Source organism: Schistocerca cancellata, chromosome 3, assembly GCF_023864275.1.
Source record: "Schistocerca cancellata isolate TAMUIC-IGC-003103 chromosome 3, iqSchCanc2.1, whole genome shotgun sequence".
Lineage (NCBI taxonomy): Eukaryota > Metazoa > Arthropoda > Insecta > Orthoptera > Acrididae > Schistocerca > Schistocerca cancellata.
In genome coordinates this window covers 137,360,737-137,370,041 of record NC_064628.1, presented here as the reverse complement: position 1 = coordinate 137,370,041, position 9,305 = coordinate 137,360,737, and positions in this window count along the sequence as shown.

Here is a 9,305-nt window from a genome sequence, read left to right as displayed (position 1 = left end):
GATAGCTGTGTAATTTTGTGTTGGAGAAATATGGTACCGATGTGTAAAGTTGTATAAGCAAATACCATATTAGCTAGGGCTCCTTGTGCTTGCCACACACATGGAACACAAAGTAGGCGTGTACCCCCCTGAGGTTTATTGTAATTATACCCTCAGGTGTTACAGATTACAAGAATGGAATGAAATGTATTACGGAAAACCTTTGTATCATTGTATTTCAAATATCTTTGAAAATAAATGTTGTTAGTACAAAATTAATCACTCAAATACGTGTCCTGTAGCGCTAAATATGCGTCTTGCTGTAAGATAATCTCTGTGGAAGTGTCGTAGTTATCGTCCTCCAAAAGCTAAGTTCTGCAGAAGTCAATGTACTGACCTCATGATAAACAAAGTGAAATGCTTTGCGTATAGATATCATACTTATTACGCTTATTGCCGTGATGAAGAAAGTACTGTGCTGTAACGTATTGTTGTGCTACAGAAAAGGCTGTCTCCTTGTAGCTATACCACAAAAGTTACTACTAAAACATGTTTTACTTTCCAGAATAATACAGAAAAACTGTGCAGATATAAAACAGAAACACCGCAAAAGCAACATTGTAAATTGTCGCTCATTAGTAGCGTCGTGATAAAATCGTGTAGGTGTCACATAAACTAACCACTGTCTCATCTGGCATCTCACTGAAAGTACCTTAAATCCAGAATCCACTCTCAAGCAAACCAAAATGTTGTATGAAAATTTCATTAGCAGTGCCGGTATATGTTCCAAGTATGTGAGCCTTATAGTCGTTACATAATCGTGCAACTAACAAGCAAGAATGCACATACACAATAACACTGTGTCGCCTGTTCACAATAACAATGCATTCGTAATTTCTGTTTAAATAAGTTCTCTTGGTTCTTGACTGGATATTTAACTTCAAACATTGTTGCATGTTAACAGTTTCTCAGTGTGACAAATTGTACAAGTAGCGTGAAGTGAAAATTGCAAAGACTAAGTTAAAAAGCAGATTATCTGTCAATAAATGGTTTTACATGTGAAATGTGGTGTAAACCTTTACTCTTCCTAGAACGCAGAGTTTCAACTTCAACGCAATTATCATGTGGTATACGTCGGATTCTGTAAGGTCCACTGTAAACTAGAAAGAATTTGTGACTCAAGTGTTTCTAACTTTAACCTATACCTTTCAGAAATCACTTACCTCACAAAAATCTTCGTTACTGGAACTACTGCAATACAGCGAGCGCCACTACTGCCAGCTAAATAAAAGATTCAAACTACTGAAGGCACTAACTACTGATAGGGATAGTTGGTTGGTTGGTTGGTTGTTTTGGGGAAGGAGACCAGACAGCGTGGTCATCGGTCTCATCGAATTAGGGAAGGATGGGGAAGGAAGTCGGCCGTGCCCTTTCAGAGGAACCATCCCGGCATTTGCCTGGAGTGATTTAGGGAAATCACGGAAAACCTAAATCAGGATGGCCGGACCCGGGATTGAACCGTCGTCCTCCCGAATGCGAGTCCAGTGTCTAACCACTGCGCCACCTCGCTCGGTTAGGGATAGTTATCAAATGAAAGATTTTAGTAGAGAACAAACAATGTATTTACCTTAATATTCATAATTGACATCCAGTATTACAAATTATCAAAACTCCGCCATCTCTCTCCCCACATCCACCACTGCTGGCGGCTCACCTCCAACTGCGCTACGCTACGCGCTGTTAACCTCCAGCTGCCCCTCTACAATGGCAGACAACAATGCAAACTAGCCACAGACTGCACACAGCACAGCCAGTGATTTTCATACAGAGCGCTACGTAACGTTGCCAATAAGAAAACATAAACAGCCTACTTACATAAAGAAAACATAAACAGCCTACTTACACTATTACGGTATATTGTTAATCTTTACATGTTGACCATGTAACTGCAACTGCATTAAACACACTTTTCGTGCCATATGCATTTCGCCTTTATTCTGTGCAAGGCCATGAAGGCGAAACGGGTTTGTTGTTGCTGTCTTCAGCCCTGAGACTGGTTTGATGCAGCTCTCCATGCTACTCTTTCCTGTGCAAGCTTTTCATCTCCCAGTACTTACTGCAACCTACATCCTTCTGAATCTGCTTAGTGTATTCATCTTTTGGTCTCCCTCTACGATTTTTACCCTCCACACTGCCATCCACTGCTAAATTTGTGATCCCTTGATGCCTCAGAACATGTCCTACCAACCGGTCCCTTCTTCTTGTAAAGATGTGCCACAAACTCCTCTTCTCCCCAATTCTATTCAATACCTCGTCATTAGTTATGTGATCTACGCATCTAAACTTCAGCATTGTTCTGTAGCACCATACTCGTAGACGTCCACTCGCTCGATATAATTTGAAAAGAGACTCGTCCGACCGGGCAACATGTTTCCAGTCATCAACAGTTCATGGTCCGTGTTGACGGGCCCAGGCGAGGCGTAAAGCTTTGTGTCGTGCAGTCATCAAGAGTACACGAGTGTGCCATCGTCTCCGACATACCTTATCGATGACGTTTCGTTGAATGGTTCGATCGCTGACCTTTTTAAAGACCCTGCAATGACATCTGCAGCAATTTGCGGAAGGGTTGTACTTCTGTCACGCTGAACGATTCTCTTCAGTGGTCGTTGGTCTCGTTTTTGCAGAATCTTTCTCCGACCGCAACAATGTCGGAGGTTTTATGTTTTACCGGATTCCTGCTATTCATTATATCATAATAACTCGTGGAATGATCGTACGGAAAAATCCCCACTTCATCACTACCTCCGAGATGCTGTGTCCCATCTGCCGTGTGCCGACTATAAAACGTCGTTGAAACTCACTTAAATCTTCATAACCTGCCATTGTAACAACAGTAGGCGATCTAACAACTGGGCCAGTCACTTATTGTCTTATATAGGCGTTGCCGACCGCAACGCCATATTTTGCCTGTTTACACATTTCTGTATTAAAATACGCTTGCCTTTAATAGTTTCTTTGGTTCTTCAGTGTAGTTTCACTCAATCTCCTCGTGAAGCAGAACAAAGAACTGACTATTGTATCGGTGAGTGTATGTTCGTCCAGCGCTACAGTTTCCATCCTAGGAAATGTGTGCAGTGCACTCTAAAATTAACCACAAAATGGTGGCAGTAATGAATCAATATTGCGTAGCAATATCTGACAGAAATGTCGCAATCTGTATCAATAAAAATCAACTGCCGAGTGTATGGAAGATCACCACTTGATAACGGCTTGGCTGATTTGGCTGTTTTGTGTGTACGTTCGTAATTTTCAGGATAAAGTTTGCACGAAAGAAAATTTTTTTCAAAATTCACCGGTGAAATCGTCAATCTGGGTGCTATTTTTGTACGAAAATCTCAATGAAAATACTGTGACGGTTGGTTTGAAGCCCTGCTGTCACATGTTTTCATAAAAAAGTGACTTTCAGTCTGCAGTTCTGTTTCAGCATGTCATCATAATAACAATAAGTTCTGTACTGGCTATTTGTGTTTTGTGAAGAAGAATAGAATTGAAAGCGATATGTCTGCAATGGTCATATGTTTGGTGTGTTGCAAACATTGAAATAAAATCAGTTCGTGGTAAATTTATGTGTTACAAACATTCAGTTGATTTCGGTTCGTGGGTCGTGGTTTATTTCTTTGAATCAACGATAATCATACGAAAGTTTAAAGGTGACGATGTTCTGATTCCAAGAATACCGTTGATTCCAACCGACTTAGCGTTTCAATTTAAGAGTGTCCATTTCCTGATTGATCTTGCATTCGGCAATGACGAATAATAACTCATAAGGCCAGTCGTTGGAAGTGTGTGAAATAAAGCTTAAATTGGCGTATTTTTCCCAAGGGCAGTTGTAGGTGGTGTCTTCGGGAATTGCTCCATCGGTGCCATTCACTTTCTCTCCGGACGGAAAGACAAATAATTTCTTTCATTACAAAGCGTTGGGATGAACGCATTAAAAACACCAACAAATTACTGTGAAAGTAATGAATTCTGATTTTTTTTAATATCAGTGTGTTCATGATCTTACGGAAATTGTTTACTTTCAGTTCACACGAATTCAAGGATGGATTCGGTTCGATGACTCCTCCTTGACGAGCTGACTTAAGATTTCCTTCATTAAGAAGCGTTTCGATGATCGCTTTAAAAATGCCAACCAATTACAGTGAAAACAATGAAGCGCGTTTTTTTCTCATTTCAATAAGTTCATGATCTTACGAAACTCGTTTAGTTTCAATTCACACAAATTCAAGAAAGGATTCGGTTCGACGAATTCCGACTGACCGAAGCAAGGAGAGATTCGGTTCGGTCAATCCATTCTCGATTAACTGACTTACCAACTGGTGTTTGTGAAGAAGAATAGAACTGAAAGCGATATGTCTGCAACTGGCTTACCAGCGGACTCGTGGACAGCACATAGCCTTAACAAGTGGACAAATAGACATGTCATACATGAACACTTTCTGTTAAACTGCCGCCGGCCAGAATGGCCGAGCGGTTCTTGGCGCTACAGGCTGGAGGCGCGCGACCGCTCCGGTCGCAGGTTCGAATCATGCCTCGGGAATGGATGTGTGTCCTGTCCTTAGGTTAGTTAGGTTTAAGTAGTTCTAAGTCCTAGGAGACTGATGACCACAGTAGTTAAGTCCCATAGTGCTCAGAGCCATTTTTTTGTTAAAATGCCTCCTGGGAAGGACGTGCTGTGAAAATGTACGCAGTCATTTTTAAAATAAAACAGGAGAGATGTGTTTATGAATAACTTAATAATCCTACCAGTCTATAAATTAAAACCATCGAAATACTGTCATTAATGCTAGTATCGTCACAGATCCAGCACCTGGGAAGATCTCTCTCATACTCTGTGTGCTAATGATTGCAACTGTTTTGCTATTCATTTTGACTTCTATTCCCAATCAAAGTCGAGTTTTCAATAACGATAAATAAGGTCAGAGAAAGGAGGGAAGAGGAAATGGACAGCGAAGGGAGGAAGAAATGGCTATAAAAAAGGGAAGAAGGATATGGACAGAGAGACATGAGGGAGGAGAAGATGGATAGAGATAGTGTAAGATAAGAGATGTACAGGGAGTGGGAAAGGTGATGGGCAGAGATAGGGAGGAGGTGGAGGAGATACATAAAGGGAGGGGAGAGGAGATGGATAGAGAGAGGGGGGGTGAAGGAGATCAGCACGTATATCCAGTTCCCATACGTACTTAGCAATTGTGGACCATTGGCAGGTTCGCTGACATTCCTATATTTGCTAAGAATTTTGATAGTTTTAATCAAACTTAGTAATCAATAGATTAAAAAATTAAGTAATTGTGTAAATACGAGGGTAGTTGTGATTCTTCAAATCACTCTTCACTAAAGTTCCTGTCCTGGATTGATTGTCACTCATCAATAGTAAATTCAAAGCAGATATAACAACACTATTTCATGGTGATCTTTCCTCAAAGTGCTTTGTTTTCAACAGCGAATATTTTCAGCAAATTCACGGTGTTGCCATAGTAAGTCCTCTCTCTCCTGTGGTAGCAAACATTTTTATCCAAGATTTCGAGGAGCGGGCACTTGATGTGGCCGCTCTTAACCGAAAGTCTTCCGTCAGTGTGTAAGATGATACTTTTATAGTAAGGTCCCACGGTAAAGGAGAACTATCGTGCTTTAGGCAACAGCTCAATTCAGTCAACGAGAATATTCAGTTTACGATGGAAGTGGAGAAGAGAGTGTGGCCGAGCGGTTCTAGGTGCTTCAGTCTGGAACCACGCGACTGCTACGGTCGCAGGTTCGTATCCTGCCTCGGGCATGGATGTGTGTGCTGCTTAGGTTAGTTAGGTTTCAGTAGTTCTAAGTTCTAGGGGACTGATGTCCTTAGATGTTAAGTCCCGTAGTGCTCAGAGCCAGTGGAGAAGAGAGGTTGTCTGCTATTTCTGGACGTCTGGGTCATTGGAAAGTGGATAGGCCTTGGGGAATTCCGTCTAAGGTAAGACCACACATACCTGTATTTGAAGACGTCTACCTGCCACCACCCGCCACGAAATATGGCTGTGCTTCGAACGACTGTTCGCCGGGCTGATGTTGTATTTGGTGTAGACAGCCCTGCAGAGGAGCAAGAACAGCTACTATCTGTATTCTAACATAATGGATCTTCTACATATCAGATGAGCACGGCCATAAGGTGAAAGGAACGTGAACACCCACATGATCAAGAGGAGAAGATGCGTTTCAAGTCCAGGACTTTACATTCGTATGTCCCTAATACTTCACCGAAATTAGGCAGAATTCTAAGGACGCATTATGTCAAAGTAATTTTCCGGCCACCTAAAAAGATATGTTCTCCTCTCGGTTCGGTATACGATGGTGTGTAAATGCGGAAGGCTGAAATGTACAGAATATCTTAGCAGTACATTGGTCAGAGAATAAGTGAAAGGTTCGTTGAATATGAAAGCCACAATCGCCTTTCACAGCCCAGTAAGTCAGTCATTCTAGTATTTCCACAGGAAATTCTATCGATTAGTCCACCACGGGAATCTTGGCATCAATGTGATTCGTCTGGGATTCATTTATTGAGGAATTTGTGGAAATGCATTTGGTGGAAGATTTTGTTAATAGTTATGAATGCTTTCGCATGGATGAGGCAAGGGACTCGGTGATTTCTTGAATATTGACAGAAAGGAAACATTTTGTAAGCAGTGACACGTTTGGCGACAGTTAATGTGACATCTGAATTTTAACTCTGCAAGCCGACATTTTGAGACAGAGCGCGCATATAATGTTACCATTACATACGCGCCTGTTCGCAATACACACCTGGAAATGGAAAAAAGAACACATTGACACCGGTGTGTCAGACCCACCATACTTGCTCCGGACACTGCGAGAGGGCTGTACAAGCAATGATCACACACACGGCACAGCGGACACACCAGGAACCACGGTGTTGGCCGTCGAATGGCGCTAGCTGCGCAGCATTTGTGCACCGCCGCCGTCAGTGTCAGTCAGTTTGCCGTGGCATACGGAGCTCCATCGTAGTCTTTAACACTGGTAGCATGCCGCGACAGCGTGGACGTGAACCGTATGTGCAGTTGACGGACTTTGAGCGAGGGCGTATAGTGGGCATACGGGAGGCCGGGTGAACGTACCGCCGAATTGCTCAACACGTGGGGCGTGAGGTCTCCACAGTACATCGATGTTGTCGCCAGTGGTCGGCGGAAGGTGCACGTGCCCGTCGACCTGGGACCGGACCGCAGCGACGCACGGATGCACGCCAAGACCGTAGGATCCTACGCAGTGCCGTAGGGGACCGCACCGCCACTTCCCAGCAAATTAGGGACACTGTTGCTCCTGGGGTATCGGCGAGGACCATTCGCAACCGTCTCCATGAAGCTGGGCTACGGTCCCGCACACCGTTAGGCCGTCTTCCGCTCACGCCCCAACATCGTGCAGCCCGCCTCCAGTGGTGTCGCGACAGGCGTGAATGGAGGGACGAATGGAGACGTGTCGTCTTCAGCGATGAGAGTCGCTTCTGCCTTGGTGCCAATGATGGTCGTATGCGTGTTTGGCGCCGTGCAGGTGAGTGCCACAATCAGGACTGCATACGACCGAGGCACACAGGGTCAACACCCGTCATCATGGTGTGGGGAGCGAGCTCCTACACTGGCCGTACACCACTGGTGATCGTCGAGGGGACACTGAATAGTGCACGGTACATCCAAACCGTCATCGAACCCATCGTTCTACCATTCCTAGACCGGCAAGGGAACTTGCTGTTCCAACAGGACAATGCACGTCCGCATGTATCCCGTGCCACCCAACGTGCTCTAGAAGGTGTAAGTCAACTACCCTGGCCAGCAAGATCTCCGGATCTGTCCCCCATTGAGCATGTTTGGGACTGGATGAAGCGTCGTCTCACGCGGTCTGCACGTACAGCACGAACGCTGGTCCAACTGAGGCGCCAGGTGGAAATGGCATGGCAAGCCGTTCCACAGGACTACATCCAGCATCTCTACGATTGTCTCCATGGGAGAATAGCAACCTGCATTGCTGCGAAGGGTGGATATACACTGTACTAGTGCCGACATTGTGCATGCTCTGTTGCCTGTGTCTATGTGCCTGTGGTTCTGTCAGTGTGATCATGTGATGTATCTGACCCCAGGAATGTGTCAATAAAGTTTCCCCTTCCTGGGACAATGAATTCACGGTGTTCTTATTTCTATTTCCAGGAGTGTAGATGAAGCAATATTCGGAGAGGATGCGAAACTAGATAAAGGGTTCTCATCCAGCGGCTTAATTTGCACATGTGTTTCCGCGCCAATTTTCGGTATAATGTTAGCGATAAGTACAAGGAACCTCCAGTGCAAAATACTTACCTGAGGATGGCTGAATGGTCATCAGCCGAAATAACATGGCAAGAATTCAATGTCATCCGGATGCAAATAAGAGAATAATTTCACAGTTGTTTACATTTACCACTCCGTCTACAGCCACAAGTGGCCCATCGGACCCATCCGACCGCCGCTCCATCCGCAGTGGAGGACGCCGATAGGAGGGGCGTGTGGTCAGCACACCGCACTCCCGGCCGTTATAACGGTATTCTTGACCGAAGCCGCTAATATTCGGTCGAGTAGCTTCTCAATTGGCATCACGAGGCTGAATGCAACCCGAAAAATGGCAACAGCAAATGGCGGCCTGGATGGTGACCCATCCAAGAGCCGGCCACGCCCGACAGCGCTTTATTTCGGTCATCTCACGGGAACCGGTGTATCCACTGCGGCAAGGCCGTCGCCTGTTTACATTTACCGCTTGTCAATTTTTCTTTTTACCCCGATTACACTGTTTGACGTTAGCGCGTAATTTCAACAAACCTCCGAAAAGTGCAGAAAGAATTTTTATAGCTTTGTTGATATCGGTTTTATGAGCATTAGGCAGTGGCCTAAAGCATGTTTCTAAGCACAATGTTTCGCCTCAAGCTGCTGAAGACATCACTAGATTTCATAAAGACATGAGAATAAACTAGTTTAGCGACCTGAAAATACCGAACTGTTGATTAGTAGCGTTTCAAACGTCGTGTTGTGGTGTCATCCGACCGCTGAAAAAGATTGCGGAGTCGCGCCGACAGGTGTTATGGTGCTTGTACAATGAAAGAGTTAGCAATCTTTTACGGCGAGGTTACTAGTAAATGTCAGAAGTTTTGGTTTCATGAACAATTTATTAATCAACTTCGTGATTATAGCCACTGGGATGACTGCAACAAAATGAGACCAGGCATAGCGCGGGGAAAAAATGCTTTTGACCACAGC